Source organism: Triticum dicoccoides, chromosome 2A (assembly GCF_002162155.2).
Source record: "Triticum dicoccoides isolate Atlit2015 ecotype Zavitan chromosome 2A, WEW_v2.0, whole genome shotgun sequence".
NCBI classification, from domain to species: Eukaryota; Viridiplantae; Streptophyta; class Magnoliopsida; order Poales; family Poaceae; genus Triticum; species Triticum dicoccoides.
The window spans coordinates 418,935,853-418,960,377 of NC_041382.1; the positions used below are offsets into that span (position 1 = coordinate 418,935,853).

Genomic DNA, 24,525 nt, shown 5'->3' on the forward strand with positions numbered 1-24,525 from the left:
CATCCCCTGCGACTGATCCGGCTGGATCCAGCCCAGCCGCCCCTAACAACCTTCCTCCCTCCCTAGGTCGGGGCGCAACTGGCGCCGCCGTGGTGCCCCACTCCGCCGCCTAACCCCACTCCTCCCCCTGGAAACCACTTCCCTCCCCGTGCCACCTTGCCCTGACGACAGATCCGAGTGAAGCTGGCCCTGCCGCGCCATAAGTAGACGGGATCGAGCAGCTGCCGCCCTTGACCCCTTCATCCATGGCGCCTCGCGACCCTTGGGTCGTCGGGATCAAGCAAACTGCCTCTCATTGGCGCCTCTCCGCGCATCTCCTGCCGTCCAACCTTGCGCCTCGACAGTTGGCAGTCGCCTGCAGCAGCTGTGGTCCGAGGCCGCAGGAGCGCCACCTCACCTGCATCCGCCATGGCCGCCCGGAGTGCGTGAAGAAGGTTAACGAGGGTGACGACATCCCTGCCGCCGGTGAAGTTCACAAAAGGCCTTTTTTGCTTTTTGTTTTTGCAGATTTTGGATGTGCACTTCATCTTGTGCGGTTGCCCACTATAGTGCGCTTTCGGTGTCCGCTCATTTTTCTGTTTCAGTCTTTCAGACCACAAATCATTAAATCAAATGCTGTTCGCTGGGGAGTAGTTCGTGGTTCTTGCAGATCGGGTCAGGCGGTCCGTAGCATGTGCGTGCAGTGCAGTGCGTGGGTGTGTGCATTGCTGAACAATGGTTGTGGAGAACCAGAGGACGAGCACCACCTCCCTGCCACCGTGTTGATGGCCAAAGTCAAAGGAACCCCCATGTAGTGTGGCACTAGCTATTCTTCTTCCACGGGTCAAACAGGAGAAGAAAAGTCGGGGTCAAGACCACTCTGCCTGTGATGCCCCCGATTCAATCATACACTAATCATGGACGCAAATGTGTACGATCAACATCATGGACTCACGGGAAGATATCACAACACAACTCTAAAAGTAAATAAGTCATACAAGCATCATAATACAAGCCAAGGGCCTCGAGGGCTTGAATACAAGTGCTCGATCATAGACTAGTCAGCGGAAGCAACAATATCTGAGTATAGACATAAAGTTAAATAAGGTGCCATAAGATGGCTAGCACAAACTGAGATACAGATTGAAAGAGGCGCATGCCTCCTGCCTGGGATAAGAGGGGGATAGCTAGTCCTATCAAAGACTACGCTTCTGGCAGCCTCCACCTTGAAGCATATAGAAGAGAGTAGCTGGTAAGTTCACCAAGTATCATCGTATAGCACAGTCCTACCCAACGATCCTCTCCTCCTCACCCTGCGAGAGAGCGATCACCGGGTTGTATCTGGCACTTGAAAGGGTGTGTTTTGCTAAGTATCCAGTTCTAGTTGTCATAAGGTCGAAGTACAACTCCGGGTCATCCTTTTACCATGGGACACGACTATTCGAATAGATCAACTTCCCTGCAGGGGTGCACCACATTGCCCAACACGCTTGATCCCTCTGGCCGGACACACTTTCCTGGGTCATGCCCGGCCTCGGAAGATCAACACGTCACAGCCTCACCTAGACTCAACAGAGAGGTCAGCACGCCGGTCTAAATCCTAAGCGCACATGGGTCTAGGCCCATCGCCCATTGCACTCCTGCACATTGCGAGGGCGGTCGGAAGCAGACCTAGCACCCTTAATACAAGCGCGGGCTTACTATCTAATCCGGTGCGCGCCGCTCCGTCGTTGACGTCAAAAGAGCTTCGGCTGATACCACGACGTTGAGTGCCCATAGTTGTTCCCGCGTAGCTGGTTAGTGCGTATAGGCTTATAGCCAGACTTAGATCAAATACCAAGATCTCGTTAAGCATGTTATTTTGAAGTAACCGCAGACGCCGACTAGGACCAGGCCCACCTCTCTCCTAGGTGGTCTCAACCCGCCCTGTCGCTCCGCCGCAAAGATCCACTCAGAGGGCCGTCGGGACAAATGTCCTTTCAACACCCAATAAGTGAATCACTCGCGGGTACTCTATGAGCCGACCCGACTTTAGTCACTACATGTATCCTATATTATGTATATAAGTATATACCCATGATCACCTCCAGAGTGATCACGGCTCGATATTATAGCATGGTAGACGGACAAGAATGTGGGTCACTGATGATAAACTAGCATCCTATACTAAGCATTTAGGATTACAGGTAAAGGTAACAACAGTAATAGCAAAGACAGGCTATGCAGCAGAATAGGATTAACCGGAGGCAGTAACATGCTACACTACTCTAATGCAAGAAGTAGAGAGAAGGAATAAGTGACATTGGGTTGATCAAGGGGGGGGGGCTTGCCTGGTTTCTCTGATAAAGGGGGGTCGTCGGTGATGTAGTCGTACTCAGTGGCATCAGTGCTGGTCTCGGGGTCTACCAGAGAAGAGGGGGGAAGAAACAGTAAATATGGAGCAAACAAAGCATCACAAAATATAATAAGGCAATACGCGATGCCATGGGTAAGCTAACGCAGGGATAGGTGATACCGGCGAAGGGGGAAAACATCCGGGAAAGTATTCCCAGTGTTTCACATTTTCGGACAGATGGACCGTAGGGGGCCGGTTGCAGCTTTGCTATACTAGGGACGTGTGGTGGACCAATGGGTTGCGTATTTGGTTTCGTCACATTTTTCTGCGCAACTTTCATGTACATAGTATTTTCATCTGACTTATGATTTATTTTATATTAATTTTCAAAGTTTTATTGATATCCTAGAATTCTCTGGAGTTATATTAATACGAAATTAAGAGCAAAATGCTATGTGCACATAGTGAAGTGTACACAGCAGGGTGCTACAAAGACTGACATGTGGGGCATGTTGACTGAGTTGACCCAGTCAACATTAACTGGTCCACTAATGAACAGTACGAGTGGGGCTCGGTTGTCATTGACTTTAGATTAACTAAATATGTATTTAACCGAGGTGGTCTCGCATGTTATTTCTATTAGAGTAAACTAGCAAAAGACCCGTGCATTGCAACGGGAGAAAACATTGACTATGTTGCAATGAAAGAAAAAGAATAATTCTTTTTTATATTGCTACCTTACCTTAATAATACTAATTAAAAGAATGACTTAATTGAATAATGCAAAAAATGTTGAATAATGTATGAAAATGCATGGAATAAACGTTAGTACAAGTATTTTATTTTATATATAAAAAGGAAAAAGTATGTGTTTACCTCCAGCCGGTAGGGCCGTCAACAAAGCTCGGACTCAATGTACTGTTTCGTGCTCGATTAACTTATTTTTTAGTGGATCATGCTGGCTTAACTATATGCTTAAATTTGAGTTCAACCTGCTTGCCTCGTTCGCTGGTCTGGCCAAAAATCACACTTTCAAGGTCAATGCAAGATGGCCACTTTGACTGGTTGATATGTTAAATAGAGAACATGTAATTTCCAATAGATCATGATGTATTGTGCTCTAAATTTGTACTATTTCCTCATTGGTTGCTTATTTGTGATTGGTAAAACAACTATGAGAGCCTATAGCTTAAGGGCATCTACAATGTTACTCTTGTGCAGGAGCCTAGAGTAAAAAAACATCAAAAAAAAAAAGTAAGTGCCTTCTTCTCGAATGCTAGACGCTTATCACGGGCTCTAAATACGTAGGGCCGGCTCCTAGTTTATTTACTCACATGTCCAGGGAAAAAGCAAGCGCTCGATGCATCTATTGGCATCAATAATGCGGCATCAGACGCGGGGCGGGGAAAAACTAAGGTAGCTGGCGATCTATCGGGAAATACTCCAGCTACCCTAGTGTCCACCACTGGCGCTTAGCATTGGAGATGCCCTAAGAGACATGCAATCTGTATATATCTGGTATCAAGTCGCACAAATAAATTTTGTAGTTTAATGCATATATAATCTGCCGGCAAACATATATGATTATCTGAAAGATGTGGTACACATATATTCGTATGAAAAAGGCACCGCCTTTGGCTCAGTTAATCCATTTATGGACATATACTAGCACAAATGTCCGTGCGTTGCAACGGGTACTATAGAAAAATGCTTAGAAATGCCTCCATCATATATAGATATGTCTCAGTTTTGATGTAAATAATTTACGTGCTAGTCTGCTAGTATATATATATCTACATGAGGGAGATGGCACAAAGTACAGCTGCAGAAATTCTACAAATAGCTGGCTTGGCAAAAACTTGATAAACTATTGCTGCCAAATTAATTCAAACTAATACCTTTCATCACTTTTCTACACCATACTACAGGTCACATCCATGTGATACAGAAAGCCTTATCCAACATGACAAAAAGGTCGCACTCACACCAATTTGAACTAAAATCAGCAGTGCAAAAGAACACCAAATGAGTAATTCTTTGTTAGAGAAGCACATGTGGTCCTCTTAGTTTAGATAAAACTAAATTCAGGATAATAGCAGTTAGGTAGTTTTTCGAACCCAAGAAGCTCAGTGACTTGCGTGACAATTCACGGCTTCATCATGTCCATCTGCACCTTTGACATGTTCACCTAAACACAATAAAAGAAACAAATGTTTACCTTGGACTTGCATCAGATACCCTCTCTACACTATTCGCCTCCCATTGAACATGAACCAAAAAAACCTGGCGGTCGAGCTTGTGGGCGAACTTCCATATCTTGAGCATCTCAGCATGCTTGTTTGAGAATTGGGTATCCTGATCAGCCAACAACCCCTGCAAAAACCACGGCAAATCAGACTACCTCTCAAAGATCTGAAGAACAGGAAAAAATAATAGATACTCTGAAATTAAATGGCACATGTGGTTAGCGATCTAGGAATCAAAGATCAAATTATATATGGAGCCTTTGGCCAAACATTAGATGATAATTTGAATATGAGCATAGAATATGGCAATCCCACCTGAGAGGGTTGTGGTGTTCATATCCGTTCACTCTCACTGGAGCTATTCATGCTTTGTCCTTCCTCATCTCTGTTGCGCCCCAATCCAAATCTGCAAAGCATCCAAATCCATGGCAGAGAAGGGGATATTAGAGGTTGGCACAAAAAATAAAATCCCCGAACAAATTGCTACCCATTCTTTCTGTTCCCCCTTCTATTCAACCTTAGAATCCTTTAATTCAAGATCTTAAATTTGTCCTTGTAGCCAGTAGAAAAAAGCAGAGTACGCACCTCGTCCTCGTCTGACGGGAGGACGTACTTGGGGATGGAGGTGTCAGGAGGCAGTACTTGAGCTCCAAATCGGAGCCGTCCTCCTCGAGGCGGAGGAGGCTGGGGGTGAGGAGTTGGGGCGGGTGAGGAGGCGAAGAACAGGGCAACGGCGGCGCTGCTGGAGGATAGCTAGAGAGGAAGACCGGCCGCGCGTGGCGGCGTCGAATCCTATCCAAATCGGAGACGTCCGAGTTGAGGCCGAGGAGGCTGGGGGTGAGGAGTTGGGGCGGGTGAGGAGGGGAAGAAAAGGGCAACGGCCGCGCTGCTGGAGGGTAGCGGGAAAGGTGTACCGGCCGCGCGCGGCGGCTTGATTCATGGCGGCGCTGCCGTGCCGTCCCCAGGAAGAGGACCCGTGCTGTTGTGCGTACTCAGAGAGGACAGGCCGCCATGCTATATTTTTTCCCTAAAGGCCAAGCCGAGTCCCAAGCCAATACACGAAACGTTTTCCCTTTGTTCACCAGTCAAAACTGTACTGCGGGTTAATTATCAAAAAGCACAGGGACTTCTTTGCAAAAACGCCGCGACGGTGAACCCGGAGACCCAATCCGTGCTTTATTATTAGTGAGAGATTCAAACAGAAAAGTACATATACATTTTGTGTGCCCCTTGTATGATTTTTAAACGGTGTCCATGCTGAACAATAGCTTTGAATACATAATTCAATTCCAAAAAATACAGTCAACATACAGAGGCATTATGGTTTGAAGTTGCAGTATAGTTGACCAAATGTAATGCAAGACACACTTGATCTGAAAAGGGCTTTTTTTGCGGGTGATCTAAAAAGGTTATGTTAGTAATGAAAAAATATAGGCGGCAGCATGTAAGAAAATTTTGTTGTAATGTACGTCTATTGGGTGAGATTAGGATTAGACCACTGCTTCCTATTAGGTGTAAGATGCTCCCCTTTCTCAATTTCTTCTAACCAAGTAAGCCGATTGGTTAGTGCGATTCGGTCCTCGACAGAAAATGGAGTCTCTTCCTTCAACAAAAGAAATGATTTATGACCTGAAAATATAACCAATAAACAATGAGTGAATGCTTACCTTTATTTAAAGGGATATAAATTATGGTTCTTTGATTGCTCTACCCATTAATCTGACCACTTATATTAAGCATCTATCACAGATATATATGTATCATGGTTTCCAAAAGCTATTCCCCAAGAGGATACAGCAATAAGAAGCCAGGGGGTGAATCATTATCTTTTAGCATGGACACCATGATGTTTCAGCGTTCTGGCATTGCATTGAACAGGAAAGAACCTTCTTGGCAGAGGTGCATCACTATTACCTTCGGCATATCGAATATTGCCACTGAACAACACTCATAGTGCCAAGACAGAAATATTATTATAAGGTATGCTAATTCAAGTGGTCATCAATAGCAAGGGAAACAATGTGTTGTATCACTGCTGTTATATATCTGAAATCTCAGTGCACATCACATATATATTTTCTAGCAATACCAAGCTTTGATCTCAAACAGAACATATCCACGTTACCCTCAGGATAACTGAACAACAATACCTGATAGTGGGTCACTTAGTTGAATCCATCCATCTTGGCACCAAATCGAAAGTTCCGGGTAGCTCCAGCTTGCCAAATAAAAACTGAATGATTATGTTTTATGCACCTAGGTGATATCCCTGTGCAGATCATAATGGTTATACTGTGCGTGTTACCAACTTTGCTAGCCACATCACATGTATTTACACCTAAAGGGTTGAAGGACAAAACATTCATCACTTGCTATGAGTAAAGGAAAATCCTAAAAATTATATCCATGGACTTGCAAAGACAATCAAGAGCAAAGGCTGATGTGAAAGCTTACATTGGGTGTATATATGACTCATCTTATTCCACCGAATTGTCACTGATAGCACAAACATTGTAATTTGGAACTAACTGGACAGAAAAATATGATGCAAGTTTATGTCCTCTCGCATGAAACATATCATTATAGCTGCAAAATCATGTCATGGAATAGAATCTACCATTAATCATGTTTGTGCAAGAGGCTGCAAAAACTCTACCTATATACTCCCTTTGAATCACCCTGGTAGCAGCCAAGCCCTCTGCCGTTCCGCCAGCAGTGAAGCCACTATGGTCCACCCTGAGTTCAGTATATCCATATTAGCTTCATTTCAGCCAGTTCTCTCCTGATAAAACTAATTTGCTCATCCGTTTCCTGATTAATTTAGATGTTATATGAAGGTTTCATCAGGAAAAGAATGTGTTCAGTTTGTACAAGTTCATGAATTGCCCCTGCTTCAGTCTGCTACTCATGATATTATTGCTAACCTACCAGCAAACATTCTAGAGGGACTAAGCAATGATTAAAGAGTAGTACTATATAAATTTCTCTATCTAGAAAATTATGAAAAAGATCTTAAACTACGACTGTCAAGATTACATTATTGCAATACGCGTACCTTCAAGTGAAGAAACATGGCCATGCTAGCATTGATCCTTGGCGGAATCATCTGGCCAACAAAAGATAGAAACTGAGATAACTGCAAAGCCCAGCTGAAAAGTGGAGATACCAGCAAGCAGCTGTGTTTATCTAAACAACAATATATTCTGTGCTTCTGAATATTGACAGTACATAATATTCAGTTTATATAAACAACAATATATTCTCTGAAGTTTTAGTTGCTTTCTTTTATTTCTCTGAAACTCTCTCAAGTTGTACTCACAACAAATATATAAAAGTTCTGTTCCTGTCATTTATAGTTGAAATACAGTTCTGCTCCAGAGAGTTTTGTATGGTGGCTCCAGTAATAAAAGAATACGAGGAAGACAACAATATATTCTCTGAAGTTTTATAAATACAGTTCTGCTCCATTTATAAATACATAGGGTTAGGTTTTATCTACTGGAAACACCAATAAACCTCACAAATAGTTAGACAAGATTAAATGTTCAAAAATTCAGTTAACTGGAGATTCCAGTTTTCAGGTTTCAGCATTTCTAGTTCTCAGATTTCAAATAGTGTTAATGAACATTTGCACATTAACACTGAAATCTGAGTTTATAACACTTGAACATGAACGCTGAAGATTATCTTCAGGATTAAAGATTTCATTGCTTCAAAAGTGAAGGGTGAAAGGCCAAAAACAGGCAAAAGTGATTGCATATATGCAAAACTCAGCTAGTAATTCAACCTGAGTGCTAGCCATGGAAATTGTTTTAGAAATACTGCAGTTGTACAGCAAGTAATTAAGGTAACATACTCCAGTTGCCAGGGTTGAGATTCGTGGAAGGCCATGGAGCGAAGAATGGCCGTAGCAGAGGCACAGAGTTTGTGCAGCAAAGTGGGGACAAAGAAGCAAATTTTGTGCAGCGGGGAGGGGGCACAGGCCGGTCGGCGCCGGCTCCAAGGAAGGCACATGGAGCGTCCCTTCCACGGCCGGCGCTACCCGCTCCTTCTGCAACCACAAAATGAGACAGACGCCACCCCGTACTGAGAGGTCTAAACTCTGAAGGAATAACGGCAGGACGGTCACGGAGCAGCAGTACTTGGGGGTCCAGGACGCGGTCGACGGTGCAGGGCGAGGCGAGGTGGAAGATGCCGTAGCAGCCGCGCCCGGCGGCGAGCATGGCGGCACCGTCGAGGAGGTCGCACGGGAAGAAGCGGACGCGGGCCTCGTCATGAAGTTGTCGGCGAGCCAGGCAACGAAGTCCTCCCGCGACGATGGCGCTTCACGGAGAGGATGCGGATGATCTCGGCTAGCGCGGGGCAGCCGGTGTAATCCTCCATGAGAGAGGGTCCACCGCCGCCATCCGACGGCGCGCGGCGGTCGGCGCAGCCGGCGCAGTTTGGCAGCGGAGGGCGCGCGCGGTGCGTCGCGGGTGTCCCAGAGCTGAGCGCGCGGGTGGAGGCTCGTGAGCGGGCAGAGGTGCAGCCGCGGCGGCGGGCGAGTTGAGGTCGGCCGCGTCCGGGAGTGGTGCGGCGGCGGCTAGGGGGATTTGGCTCGGCCTGGCCACGTACGAACATGTTATTAGTACCACCTCATTTATATTACGATTTTGTCAATACAAATTATAAAAATGTATTATGACATGAGAAAAAAGCGTATTGTAACGGTGAACCCGATAAAGTCAATCCATGCTTTATTATTACTAGCAAAAGGGCCCGTGCGTTGCAACGGGGTAATAAAATTGCGGCGTTCAAATCAATCCATCGAGGACATAAATAAATATCTAAATGAGTATATAAGTAATATATTAATTCAAATCAAATGAAATTGGTGGCTGGCTGCACTTAAGAAATAGTCGTGCTAATATGTGCTAATATTACACATTTAGTAATTGACTACACACAAGCTTAGAGGCCACAATTTATTCTAAAAGCCTTGGTTCAATTTAGCGCGATTGAAACATTCATTATCCAGTGTGTAAAGACAAACTGTGACTTTATATTTGTTTTTGTTTGGAATTTTCTTTTTAGACATAACAATGAATGCAAGCACAACACTAAATTAGAAATTGTTCTTCTGAAATTAATATGGCATGTAACTATGCCGGCAGAATAGATAACCATTTAAACGAGTACCAATATAAGTGAGTTGCCTAGCCTGTACTCTATCATCTGCCTTGAACTACGGTGCGAATAGCCTCTACAAATATCCTGAAAGAAATCATCAGTAATAAAATTTAGAGCCATGATAAAATCATGTTTCAAGTTATTACTGTTGACACTACTACTCGTATCCAATCAGCTTTAGCCCAAAAAGTGATATTTGAACCAATCACAGAGCAAAATCAAATATGGATGTTTCTTGTCATGCAGATAATATTGCAAGAAACTACTGTGTATTACTGGTAAAATCCAGTAGCTTACTCAATCAAGTGTTTGCCACTACTTTTATCAGTTTTCATTAATCAAACAGTATAGCGTACAAACCTGACATCCAAAAATAATTCAACTCTCAAGCAAATATGCTTCAGTCTCTCAGTCTTGTACAGACTTCTGAGTAATAGAATAGAACAAACTTGGACAAAAAAGAAGGATGCACTTACTTAATTTGAGGTAGCAGCTTCTATAGAGCAGACGATATGGGAAAACATGAAGAACTTAAAGAAAAAAAAATCAAGTAAGATGCAAGTAACAGCAGAAAAGAATTCGTGACCTCAAGCAAATATATGTCACTCACCCAGACCCAACTCCTCCGTAAAGACTTCCGATGAACATAATAGAACAAACACCTGTGTTTTGCCACGGAACAATGGCTAGTTGCTAGAATTACTGTTTTTCCCTTCCCTTTCCGTATCTCCCGTTCTCCACTAATAATAAAGTGAAACTTCTTATAAAGCCAAATTGCATAATGTGGATTTTGAAAGGAAAAAATGCACTACAACATGAAGTGATGTTTGACACACAACCTAGCAAACAAATAAAGATTAATTTGGTCAGAACTAAGGTCAAATTGTGCCTGACTCCGTAATATTATTCTTCATACACAATTAATCTTTTACTCTAATGTGTTACAACACAACACTTAAGAAATCACTTACACAACAGCAGAACCATTCATAGTGATAGCCGAAGACCTTCACTATTAAATATATGTGCACCATGATCATGTCACAAACATGCAGAAGAATGCCCTATCAGCTTGAGAAACTTCATGTTGTAGATATTCCCACCACTTTGTTGGATTTGCAAAGATGCATCTATATTTAAAAAGATTACAAATTCAAATTACACTTGCTGAAATAAAAAGTCATTTTCATAAGATCTAGAAATCCAAGATTTACACAAAGAGAAGTTACATAATTTGATTTATAGGTGAAGAAATTTTGCTGGAACTATCACATTGCATCAGATGATTATACTGTGAGCAAAGTATGTTTGTATACTACTTACAACTGCTTAAACTTTGCGGCGCATAGAGAAATATAAGCAGAGTTCAGCGCAGTTACATGTAAACAGAAATCTTCTCTGCACATCATAGAGTATTTTCAGATTGCGGGATAGTTACATCAGATTCCCATCAAAGTTCAAGTAGAAGTAGATAATATTAAATAAAATAGCTTCAGTTTGATCTGTTCCACTCCTTTTGCTAACACTTCAAATTTTTGAAGAACCGTGGCTACCTCTTGTAAACCACACTACTGCAAACCCCAAAAGAGCTCTTGTTTTTTAAGAAAACAATCTGAAGCCAGCATATAATTTAAAGTTAAAAAATATTTTTTTACTGAGACAATAGTATTATTTAAATCCGTTAAATCTACGTAGTGTAATTATGTTTCTAGTAATGTGCAGGCATGAAATATAATGTTTTCAAAAGTCTATATTAAGGCCAGAAGCTTGCGCTCAACTATGCAGACGAAGGGCAAGTAAATAGGCACCGGCAAAAACCTGCGATTTGGTGCTGGAACAACGCCGCGTTGCAGCGGCGGCGTCATGGAAGAGCGGCGAGTCCTCTTAGGATGAGCGGCGAATCCTCGCTCGATTAGGCGGCTCACACGTTGTCAGAAGCAGCGGCGGCGGCGAGCATCTGCGCTCAGAATACTTTCCTCATCCATATGCTGATTTACACAATGTCATCATATAAAACAAAGCTTGATGATGCATTATACCAGCAAAACATGGACATAAAGAAAGTTGAATCTTGACCAAACATATACTTAAAAACAAAAACTCAAATCAAATACTACTGAAGTTGCTTGTCTATTACCATGAGAACTAAAATACTTCGTATTATTCAGTTAGTATGTAAACAAAAAGGATTTTGTGATATATCTTTCTATGAACTAAACCAAACATAATTCCTTTCTAGGGCTGCATCCAGAAAAGTAAGGGCCTGTTTGGTTTACGCCTCCAACTTACCCTACCAAAATATTGGTCATGCCAAATTCCTTATGTGTTGTTTGGTTTGTTGCCAAATATTTGGCTGCCAACAAAGTCCATTGTTGCTTCCTTCACAGATTCTTGCCAAATCTTTGGCCAACCCTGGGCGTTGGAATCCCACTCCAAATAATTGGCAAGCCAATATTGGCAGGGCAGCTATAGGCAAGAACCAAACATACCCTAAAATACATTGCTTGTGGTAGTAGTGGGTGAACAAGCAGGCCACGAACAGATGGATCTTCATTGAATCTTGACACTGAATCCATCACCCCATCTTCTGCGCAGTTCCAAGGGAACTCCGACAACAAAGATTTTATACTGATTTCCTCACAACCCTGCACTTTAAATCACCTATCAATACAACCATGAGTTCACCTCTATGCTTGTAATGGATAGGCAGAGAGAGGAACATGTAGAACCAGTAGGAGGTCCTCGCGCTGCCCATCGATCGGCCCCTGCTCCTAGCTTCGCGTGCTCTTGTTCCCCAACCAAGTCTGCATCCCCTGTCAGACCGTCCCCACTCTCGCACGAACGCGGCATGTACGCGCGGCGGCGCCTGACTCCGCTCCTTGGCTCAGCCGCTCATCACCAAGGGGTGGAGAAGATGCTAACAAACGGAGTTCCGGCGAAGCCGGCAGATCGGCGGCACGGCGATGTCGAGCGCCCCCAGAACGGATAGACAAAGAAGAAAACTGGCCGCGCGGCCACGCGCGGCGACGGCGCCCTGCTCGAACGCATCGGTAAGATGGCGCGGGGCGGGAGTGGAGGCGCGGTGGAGTTCGAGATGGGATTGGGAGGGCGAGTGGCTGGCGGCGGCGGCGGCGCCCTGCCCGAACGCATCGATAAGATGGGGCGGAGTGGGAGGTGGCGGCGCGCTGGGGCGGGGCGGGAGGTGCTGGCACGCTGGAGGTCGAGAGGATTTGGGAGGGCGAGTGGCTGGGTTTTTTTAATTTTCTTTTCTCTCACCCGTACCGCTTCGGGTTGATTTATTATAACGACTGCGAATTAAATAACTAAAGCATCAGAGACTTTCTTGCAAAAACTCCGCGACCCAATCCAATCCGTGCTTTATTATTAATTAAGGAGAGATTAATTAATTATTAATTATATATAGGGAAGAGAAATAATAAACTAATCTAATTAGTACTACTAAACAGAATAGGGCATGCGTTAAGTAATGGGCAGAGCTCAACCGGTTGTGCACGGCGTGCTTAAGCTAGCATGGCCAGTTTGCACGGACAAGGTCACAGCCGCCATGCTCGGCCAGGAGTGGCTGCATGTGGGAGGGGCGCACAGGAGCGAGAACGGCTGGGCGTGCGCGGGCTGGCGCATGGACGCGATGCGTGGCTATAAGCAGCAGCAGCAACAATAGGGAGCGGGAGTGGCGGGCAGAGCAGCAGCGGTGGCTGAGTAGTGCAGCAGCAACAGCAGTGACCCGGGGCAACGCGTGCTAGCGCGGAGGCACGGACGGACGCGGGCGACGCACGCGGGGACACACGGGGGCGCGGTCGAACACGGGGATGGACGCGGGCAGGCACTGGCTAGCAGGGGCGCGCGCGGAGACGGCCAGCACGTAGCCACGACAAAACGGCGATGGAATAGAGGGGGGTCGAGGGGAATGGGAGTGGCGCTCACGGGGGGAGGCGAAGGACGCAACCGGCGTGGCAGAGGAGTTCCAGTGAGGTAGATCAGGTGCGGGGCAGCGGTGGCCGTAGGCAAGGAAGACGCGTTGATCCAGTGGCGTTGTTGCGGTGCTGCTCGATCCAAAGGGCGAAGGTGATGGGGCCGATGAAGGCGCATCCCCGAGATATGCTCCCAAGCAACTGCGATGACGGTGGCCTCGGCAACGACGGCGAACAGCGTGGTCGCCGCACTCGGTTTCCAGCTCGATTCCGAGCAGAGGAGGAGGAGGAGGCTCGATGGGGAAAGAGGGGGAAACAGTCGAGAGACGACTAGGGTTTCCGGGGAACGTAGATACAAGTCGCAGGGGGCGACGTGGAGGCCATCCATAGCCAGGATGCCATGGATGCAGGACATGCACACACTCTGTCTCCCTGTGAACAGAAGATTGAAGAAAAGGCCCTAGGTGGGTTGGGCTCCTACTGTAGCAATGGGCCAAGTGCACAATTCCATTCTTGTTTTTTTCCTTTTCTTTTTTTTTCTGTTTTATTTTTGTTTTTAAATCAATACAAAAGTTGCACCAAAAATAGTATTAATAATTATGCCACAACCACAATTTACTTGGCTCCTAAAATAAATTAGTTTGTAATTGTTTATTACTTTAAAAGCATTTAAATAATTTTTTTGCTACTGCTTTATTCATTTTAGAGTATTTAAACATTTTATAAAAGTGTGGTTTCTCCACCATAATTACCTATTCATTATTTGTCACAACCCGAACATTTTAGTTTTAATATTTAAAAACCTTTGTTGTTTGCCTTGATTTTAAATTTGAATTTAGATGGGGTTTGAATCAACGCGAGTTTAACAACAGCAATCGTGGTGACGTGGTATCATTAGTAGAGGGTTACTATAGCTTAATTATCCGGGCGTTACAATTATCCTCCACTACAAGAAATCTCGTCCCGAGATTTAAGAGGAAGAGTAAGGGGGAAAGGTCTGGTTACGATATTGTAACGGATCTTCTCGGTCTTGGTTGCTCTTCTCGAAGAGGTCGATCCATAGCATTGATGTCTTCATTCCTATGCATCAATACATCTTGATGAAGTTGTCGTCCCTCCTTTAGGATCTTCACCGAACTTACGAAAGGATAAGAGGGGAAAAACTCTATAAGGATGGGTTCCAACAAGATTGAGCATCAGCCGGTTAACTCATGGGAAGAAGCATAAGTATCTCTTGAGTTGAAACTTAAGAATTTATTGAGAGCAAAGTAAGAAGGTGACATGAGAAGTTTCGAACGGATAGGCAATCGTTCGATGCACGAAAGAAAGCATGAAAGGGGTCCAGAGCAACGAGAATAAGTATTGCGTCTGATACCAGATTAGATCATCTCTAGGAAGGTGGCTGGTGATCTTCATACGAAGCCAATCGTGAGGAATAACTTCTGAGATAGGGGTGTACCAAAGAGTCAGGTTTCGATCCTGTGGAACTATGGGTTATGGGCCCACCATTTGGGTTAAAAGTAGGAGGAGCGGTGACATCTTGCACGATCATGATAGCAAGGCATGTCAGAGGGTAGCATGTTAGTTATGTCGGCAACAACATCGGTACCAAGGGCGAGAGACGAAGAGAACCATTTTCCTACTCGTTGAACGAGGCGAACCAATAGGCAAAGTTCCCGTCCATCGGTGGCTACTGGAATGTCATCAACAATAATAACATGGTCTTGCTGACAGAACTGTACACCGAGGTATTTACATATGCAGGAGAATATTACTGCTTGGATCATATAGATCACAAGAAAGGTTAAGCCAAACAATGGAAAGAAAAATATGATTATCAGATTAAACAGTACAATGGAAAGGAAAATGTGTTTAAACACATATTTCAGGGGTATATCCTTCCCAAGGACAAGCAGAGCATGATATCCATGACATGATATAATGTAGAAAACCCTTTAGGTAAGGGGAGAGAAATTTCGTGACATTACCCATACAATGGTGTTTGGATAATTGAGAAAGAAACATTTAGCATAGGGATTCAAATGTTCTTGTTGAAAATTAGAGTACCACAGACATGCTTTGAGATAGCATCGACATGGTCTTCAAGCAAAAGTCGGACTTGGATACACAAAGGATTCATCAGGAACAACTTATAGAATAAGTCTTACAATTTCCTCATGGAAGAATGGGTTAACCTTGCTAAAAAGGAAACTATAACAACAGGTCCTTCGGCCAGGTGTGCTAGGCATGACATCACCTTACCGGGTCATATAAGGACAAATGTTATGACTCTTGGAAAATGTTCCAACCATCATATCTAACTGAGTTTCAGATCTTATTGGGGTCAGGATACCTCAGACTCAGGATGCCTGAGAAGAAAAGGTGCGACACAAATTGACGAGAAGACATCGTAAGATTCTTGGGAAATGAACTATGGAAGTGAGTTTCGAAACAAGAGTTCATCCATAAACCAAGGAGAGGATGAGGAGGTGGTTAATGGACTCAGCGACATTTCATCGAGATTTCCAAAGGATGGATTTCCACAATTATGTGAACAAGGTAACATATTGGACATGTCGAAGTATATAATGAAGTATGTTCGAGGAGAATATACTCTGGTGAACATTGATCAAAACGTGCACCTAGAAGATGGACTAAGTAGCACAATCGATGTTAGAATGGTGATTCAATAGCCAATAGACTAAGAATCAAGCTATCAACCATTAACTCCAAGCAATAGGGTTGCTATAAGTTTTGAAATTACACCTCTCAGTCCATTTGTCAGTATTCCGGTTAGAAACAACACGGGGACCAAGGAAAGAATGGTGATGGTGATAAGTATCACTTGTATCAAGAATTCCCAGGACGTGGTGAAATTCCCACGACATTCTTGACATAAAAGATGGTAATACTCCAAGGTAGATCATACACAAGCTGGATAGAAAGAAACTCAAGGTACTACACAAAACATGAACAATTTTGTGCCGGAGGGAGGGCAATAAAGTTGTCGTTGATAACTCAAATCATCGAGGGGCAAGGATGGTATTTCCCATCAAGAATTCAATTGTTATTCTTTAAGAGCTCAGAACGTTGATGATGCCAGATATTTAGTCGAGAGGTTTCATGAAGATGTAATCGATCATCGATGACACCAAGCAAAAGCAATGGTGAAGTGAGGGGTTATTGTAACCACGGATTCGACACAAACTCGGAATCAAGCTTGTTGCTCAAGGTAATACGATATGACGAGGAAGATCGATGTAGGCTTAGCTCATCGTCAAAATTTTGTGCTCCGGGACGAAGGACCAGGTAGCACAGTTAAAATTTAGCACGATAATTATATAACTGATCAGGCTAGGAATGGCTTGATCGGGTACGAACTCGTAAGTAGAGAAGATTACTAAGATTTGTTTAATCATGGTGCGTACTCGATTCAGTAATCGGCGTCCTTGAGTGTCTAACAACTCAGAACCCAGGAAAAATTGAAATCAGAGATAATGTAATACTTGGAGAAGACTCGTATAAGAAACATGATTCTGTGATATCATCAAGATGCTAGAGGGTAATACTCGAAAGTAGGACAAAATAAAGGTTGTACAGGTTTATTGATCTGTAGAAGACAAGTATTGCAACTAGTGCGAGAAAAGGAATAAAAGAGTATCAATATGGCCGGAACCACAGTTGCAAAGGACCAAGCATAGATACAAGATGAACTTATAACAAGGGATTATTATTAATACAAGAAGTTTCCATGATAAGTTCCACATCAGATCCATGGGAATGAACACAAAGTTCAAGGTCGACTCCCATTTCTCCAAAGCACAACCTTACATTCACTTCTCATTTCGAGAATGGCATTAGGGTTGAAAGTTTTACCTGGTGAAATACCGGATGAGTATAACCCATGAAATCTTTCGGGTTCACAAAGATTAGGGAAGGCATAGGTTCAACCCATCAGGGTATCTTAGGAACATATACTACAAAGTTCATGAGTAAATAACACGGCTCGGAAGCAAAGCATGGTTGATTTTTTTTACCAAAGGCATTATGTATCAGGGGAAGAACTCACTAGAATTTTCCATGTGAGAGACATTGTCGGTTAATAACCCGTCAAAGGAATTGGTGGTCCACAGATGATCTGATGTGAGTACCGGTATTCAATCAAAAGAAGAAAGAATGCAAAGGCATCGGATTAAGAACAATCGAATAATTTAAAATTTAACTACAAAGGAATTATGATATCCAAATCAAGGGATCAGAAGCAAACACTTTGATTAAGGATGGATAAGTTGAATAGACTTAGGGGTACAATCGACGTCAATTTGATTGGTCGAGAATCGAGATCTAGCTCATGTTTAAAATGACTTATGAACTGGAAGGATGAATTCTAGGATCTGATTGAGGATTGCGAGCATTCACAACATATTGAATCAATGGACTCCAAATGATAATAACAAGGGATGCCAATAAGATTATGAGACTTATGGGATTAACCATAATGCAAGCAAGTAAGAATTTCAAATCAATAGGCTACTCAGGATTTTCGGAAGACCGAATGGTATTTCAAAGACTATTGTGAAACACATGAATAACTGGGAATGAGTGGATACTCAATAAATGCGAGGAATTATCCGTAGGGGTATTTCTGCGGCAAGGAACTACAAGGCAGTAGGCACAAGTATTCTCGGAACAATAGAGAGAATTTTGGGGTATCTTGTAATAACAAGATCAACTGGGAGTAAAAGTAAGAACTACAAGTGTATGTATTTATCCGTAGGGATATATCGGTGGTAGGGAATTACAAAAGCGACGGGCACAAAGTCTCGAGAAAACATGGGATAGTATCTTCGAAATCTTCTGGCGCACCAAGCAATCATCTGGATTGAGGGGCTCTCCGGAAGGAAATAGTTACGAGAACCTAGAATTAAAGTCAGTAAAAATCATTTAATCCGAATAGAAGAGAGATCAGAGTCCCAGAGTGTAGACGAGGAATAAAAGATCCTAATACCATCCAGTGGCGACGTGGGTCCGTAAGCCACACAACCATGTTAGTAAAAGTTTTGCAATGTCTAGACTCGACTTCGTCCAAAGAGTGTGCAAGGGGGATTCCTATAGGCAGACAGCTCTAATACCAACTTGTGATGCCCCTGATTCAATTCTACACTAATCATGCACGCAAACGTGTACGATCAAGATCAGGGACTCACGGGAAGATATCACAACACAACTAAAAGTAAATAAGTCATACAAGCATCATAATACAAGCCAGGGTCCTCGAGGGCTCAAATACAAGTGCTCGATCATAGGCGAGTCAGCGGAAGCAACAATATCTGAGTGCAAACATAAAGTTAAACAAGGTGCCATAAGATGCCTAACACAAAGTGGGATACAGATCAAAAGAGGCGCAAGCCTCCTGCCTGGGATCCTCCTAAACTACTCCTGGTCGTCGCCAGCGGCCTGCACGTATTAGTAGGCACCCGCGGTGTAGTAGGAGTCATCGTCGACGGTGGCGTCTGGCTCCTAGGCTCCAGCATCTGGTTGCGACATCCGAGAAGAATGGAAAGGGGGGAAAGAGGGAGCAAAGCAACCGTGAGTGCTCATCAAAAGTACTCGCAAGCAAGGATCTACACTACATATGCATTGGTATCAATGACATGGGTATTATCTGTGGACTAAACTGCAGAATGCTAGAATAAGAGGGGGATAGCTAGTCCTATCGAAGACTACGGTTCTGGCAGCCTCCATCTTGAAGCATATAGAAGCGAGTAGCTAGTAAGTTCACCAAGTATCCTCGTATAGCATAATCATACCCGGCGATCCTCTCCTCGTCGCCCTGTGAGAGAGCGATCACCAGGTTGTATCTGGCACTTGAAAGAGTGTGTTTTATTAAGTATCCGGTTCTAGTTGTCATAAGGTCGAAGTACAACTCCGGGTCGTCCTTTTACCGAGGGACACGACTATTTGAATAGATCAACTTCCCTGCAGGGGTGCACCACATTACCCAACACGCTTGATCCCTCTGGCCGGACACACTTTCCTGGGTCATGCCCGGCCTCGGAAGATCAACACGTCGCAGCCCCACCTAGACTCAACAGAGAGGTCATCACGCCGGTCTAAATCCTAAGCACGCATGGGTCTAGGCCCATCGCCTATTGCACTCCTGCACATTGCGAGGGTGCCCGGATGCAGACCTAGCCCCCTTAACACAAGCGCAGGCTTACGGTCAAATCCGGCGCGCGCCGCTCCGTCGCTGACGTCAAAAGAGCTTCAGCTGATACCATGATGTCGAGTGCCCATAATTGTTCCCACGTAGCTGGTTAGTGCGTATAGGCTCATAGCCAGACTCAGATCAAATATCAAGATCTCATTAAGCGTGTTATTTTGAAGTAACCGCGAACGCCGACCAGGACTAGGCCCACCTCTCTCCTAGGTGGTCTCAACCTGCCCTGTCGCTCCACCACAAAGATCCACTCAGAGGGCCGTCAGGACAAATGTCCTTTCAGCCCCCAATCCGTGAATCACTCGCGAGTACTCTACGAGCCGACCCGACTTTAGTCACCACATGTATCATATATTATGTACATAAGTATATACTCGTGATCACCTCCTGAGTGATCATGGCCCGATATTATAACATGGCAGACGGACAAGAATGTAGGGCCACTGATGATAAACTAGCATCCTATACTAAGCATTTAGGATTGCATGTAAAGGTAACAACAGTAGTAGCAAAGACAGACTATGCAACAGAATAGGATTAACCGAAAGTAGTAACATGCTACATTACTCTAATGCAAGAAGTAGAGAGAAGGAATATGTGATGTCAGGTTGATCAAGGGGGGGGGGGCTTGCCTGGTTGCTCTGGCAAAGAGGGGTCATCGATGATGTAGTCGTACTCAGTGGCATCAGTGCAGGTCTCGGGGTCTACCGGAGAAGAAGAGGGGGGAGAAACAGTAAACACGGAGCAAACAAAGCATCACAAAATATAACAAGGTAATACGCGGTGCCAAGGGTGAGCTAACGCAGGGATAGGTGATACCGACGAAGGGGGAAAACATCCGAGAAAGTATTCCCGGAGTTTCGCATTTTCGAACAGACGGACCATAGGGGGGCGGTTTGTCAGGACCCCGACTCAATGCCACATAGATCTAGCATGTAACACTTCATATCACTTTGCGGCCTCACGCACGGTATTCCCACGGGTGTCGCCTTACCTTTACCCGGGACCGTTTGCGCCTTTTGGCACACGTATATGACAGTGTCGCTAGCATCCATATGATAAGGAGCCCGGGCTGACATGGCTAGTCGTAAACCCAAAGTGGCACAAACTTACAGGGACAGGCATCCATGACCCAGCATCGAACGTGTCGGTCATCAGCGAGTGAATCCAGGCTGTAGCACTGGGCTAGCAGGACTCCGGTGAACCGGGCTGTAGCGGGCTAACAGGACTCCGGTATTCATCGCGTGACATTTCCCCGAAGGGACAGACACAGGAACGAAGAAGGACACATGCCGGCCAGCCTAAGTGTTCCGGAGCAGTAGCAAGAAACACTAGGAGACATTTCCCGGTAAGAGAGGCTACTGAAGATAAACAACTAGATAGTCAGATCCCACACATACCAAGCATTTCAATAACATACACACAATATGCTCGATATGTGCAATACAACATGGCATCACAAAATGACTCTACGACTCAAATAGTTTATTCAATAGGCTCCGAGGAGCGAGACATTACAAACATGGGTCTCATGACCCAACAATCAGAGCATACAAGTCAAAGCACAAGCGGAAGCTATCATGTCTGAGTACAGACCACTATAAATGAAAAAGGCTGAGAAGCCTGACTATCTGCCAGATACTGCCGAGGGCACAAGATCGTAGCTGAGGTAACAAGCTAAACGTCGAAGTCCACGCGAAACTACTAGCGAGACCGAAGTCTCTCTGCAAAAACATAAATAGGCAAACGTGAGTACAAATGTACCCAGCAAGACTTACATCAGAACTATCTACATATGCATCATTATCAACAAAGGGGATGGTGGGGTTTAACTGCAGCAAGCCAGCTTTGACTCGGTGGCTATCCTGAACTACGACTGCGAGTAACTCTTTTGAGGTGGCGCACACGAGTCCACATATTCACCATATCAATACACCACTATGGAACCGCTCCCGTCTCCCTACGAGAACGCCATCCATAGCACTCACGCTTATCTTGCGTATTTTAGAGTATCCACTTTCACTTGTCTATGAACTGATATAAGCAACCCAGAAGTCCTTTTCCGCGGACACGGCTATTCGAATAGATGATGATAACCCTGCAGGGGTGTACTTCTTCATACATGTTTCCACCACTTAGCGTCTGCACACGACATGTGCTCGGCAGACTTCAAGCGAAAGCCGACGTGGGTGTAGACCACGACCTACCTAAACACTCAAGTCTCTAGTCCAGGTTTATCGCCTATTCGGGTTCCATCCATGAGGAGATCCGGCCGGAGTTTTGCTCACAGCCCCAAACGATGTGAACAGGGTTCCCGAGATACCAAACGGGCATCCGGTACACCGTGCCACGTACCTACCGCATCACAGCCCACCCCTACGGTCAGCGCTGTCCACGGCCTCCAGTAAGCTACAAACACCAGAAACTACTTGCAACTCCTGGACAGAGGACTAGGGTGAATAAGAAGTCGAGCGGGGTCATATTTCAGGGCCCAATGCATGGTAGTAGCTGAATCATGGATCACAAACAAAGAACTCAGTTCCTGAGGACGTCTGCAATGAGACAACCCACCATGTACTCCTACATGGCCTCTCACCGCTACCTTTACCAAATCGTGTTCACACACTTAGCTCACACACAGTAGGACATGTTCACACACCTCTGATTCATCCCCGATGAATCAGACCTGACTCAACTCTAAGCAGTAGTAGGCATGACAAACAAACATGAATGAGTAGGCACAACAGGGCTCAAACAACTCCTACTCATGCTAGTGGGTTTCATCTATTTACTGTGGCAATGACAGGTCATGCAAAGGATAAAGGGGTTCAGCTACCGCAGCAAGTAACAGTTGAATCGTTGTTGTCCTAATGCATTAAAAGAGAGCAGGAGCGAGAGAGTAGGATTGTATCGGAATGAACAAGGGGGTTTTGCTTGCCTGGCACTTCTGAAGATAACATTGAGTCTTCATCAGTGTCAACGATCGCATCATCGGTATCACGTCTATCGAGAGGGGACAAATACCGGCAAATACAGAAAAGACACGATCAATGCAATGCACAATATGATGCATGCTATGACATGGCAATATGAATGTGTTTTGGGCTAATGCACCTAAAACCAGATTAAATGAAGTTGGTTTGAATCCAAGATTCAAATTCAAACTCCATATGGGGTTATTTAAATGTCATTCACTTCATTTGTCCTAGACAGTAGTGATAAGTTGTTCTAACATGCATGAAAATGGTACAGATGGATTCCTTGAATTTTTCTGATAATTTTTCATATATAATTTATTTAATTTGGAGTTACGGTTAATTTTCTATGATTTTTAGAAGTTTTAGGCATTTTCTGAAATTCTTATATAAAAATAAATTCAGAAAATAAGTTACTGCGTCAGCATGACGTCGGCATGACGTCAGCAAGTCAAAGGCGTCGACCAGGTCAAACCTGATCAGTGGGGTCCACTGGTCAGTGACCCAGTCAACTAACCAAGTTAGTTAGCCCTAACTAACTTAGTTAGCCGGGCGGGGCCCGCATGTCAGTGGCTCACCTAATTAACTAAGTTAGTTAACACTAACTAACCTAGCACTAACTAAGCAGGCGCCTAGGCCCACACGTCAGGGGGTCAAACCCCGGGTCAAACCCGCCGGAGTTGACCCGCGGCTTGTCGCCGGCGACGCCAGCAACGGCGGAGGGCGTCGGAAACGCTCTTTCGGCGACCAAATCGACGACTGAGGGGCTCTACGCGTAGCTGGGAGTCGCTCGCATCCATCTATGCAAACGGCAGGGGCTGAGGTGGCCCGAGCTCACCGGAATGGGGCCCGCGGCAGCGACCGGAGTTCGGGCCAGCACGGGCACGGGGCTACGCTTGGCGAGCGAGCGAGCTGAGAGGCTGGGCAGCACCTGCTAGTCATGGGGAGCACTAAGAGCAGCTCAGTGGGGCCAGGGGAGCACGGAGGCTATGCGTGCAGCAGCAATGGCGGACGGTGGCTTCGGTGCTCGTGGGGAACGGCGCTACGGCACGGAGGGGAGCATGCTGAGTTAGGGGGGAGGGTCAGTGACTCACGACGATGACGAGGGGACGCTCGGCGAGGTCGGGGACGGTCCGGAGCTGGCGAATTTGACGAAGATGGCCGGCGGGTCCGAGGTAGAAGACGACGGCGATGGTGGCGATGCAGGGCTTCCGGAGGGCTGTGGATCGGTGGGGAGGAAGAGGGGGTCGAGGCGGAGCTCCTGGGTGCATCGGCGAGGCTAGGGGTGGCCGGTGGCCATGGGTACGACGACGATGACGGCGAGCTCCGCTCGGTGGTGTGCGCAGGAGGGAAGCAGAGGAGGGAACGGGGTCCAGGGGAAGAGAGGGGAGGTGCAGGGGGCGAGGGGGAGTGCGTGGCTTGAGGGGGAGGCTCGGGAACACCTCGGTGGAAGCAGGAGGTGGCCGAGGCGGCATCGGCGCTCACCACCGAGCTGCTTCGGTGCGAGGGGAGGAAGATGACAAGGGGGAGGAGGTGGGCTGGGCCGGCCAGGTGGGGGAGCTGGGCCGGCTGGGCTGGACAGGTAGGTCCAGGTAAGTTTCTGTTCTGTCTTTTATTTTTTTCTTCTGTTTTGTTTTAATTCTGTTTTCTATTTTGCAGGTTTGTTTTG

General features: G+C 45.3%; 2 long non-coding RNA genes across 10 annotated transcripts; both read right to left on the minus strand.

Annotated features, from left to right (window-relative positions):
- Window positions 1–4,173: 4,173 nt before the first annotated feature.
- Window positions 4,174–9,735, minus strand: LOC119354765. 8 transcript variants are annotated; one of them, XR_005171228.1, is made up of 10 exons: window positions 8,703–9,733; window positions 8,417–8,611; window positions 7,616–7,666; window positions 7,217–7,296; window positions 7,015–7,088; window positions 6,711–6,829; window positions 5,146–6,189; window positions 4,876–4,966; window positions 4,598–4,687; window positions 4,174–4,502 (listed from the first exon to the last, which is right to left on the minus strand). It is a non-coding gene; the product is annotated as an uncharacterized LOC119354765 (long non-coding RNA). The 8 variants fall into 8 exon arrangements; XR_005171229.1 differs by having other exon boundaries at window positions 6,711–6,898; XR_005171225.1 differs by having other exon boundaries at window positions 6,711–7,088; window positions 8,703–9,734.
- Window positions 9,736–9,754: 19 nt separating this feature from the next.
- On the minus strand, window positions 9,755–12,955 carry LOC119354766. Of its 2 annotated transcripts, XR_005171233.1 has the most exons (4): window positions 12,459–12,955; window positions 12,019–12,374; window positions 11,548–11,717; window positions 9,755–10,859 (listed from the first exon to the last, which is right to left on the minus strand). It is a non-coding gene; the product is annotated as an uncharacterized LOC119354766 (long non-coding RNA). The 2 variants fall into 2 exon arrangements; XR_005171232.1 differs by having other exon boundaries at window positions 11,548–12,374.
- Between the last annotated feature and the right edge of the window lie 11,570 nt (window positions 12,956–24,525).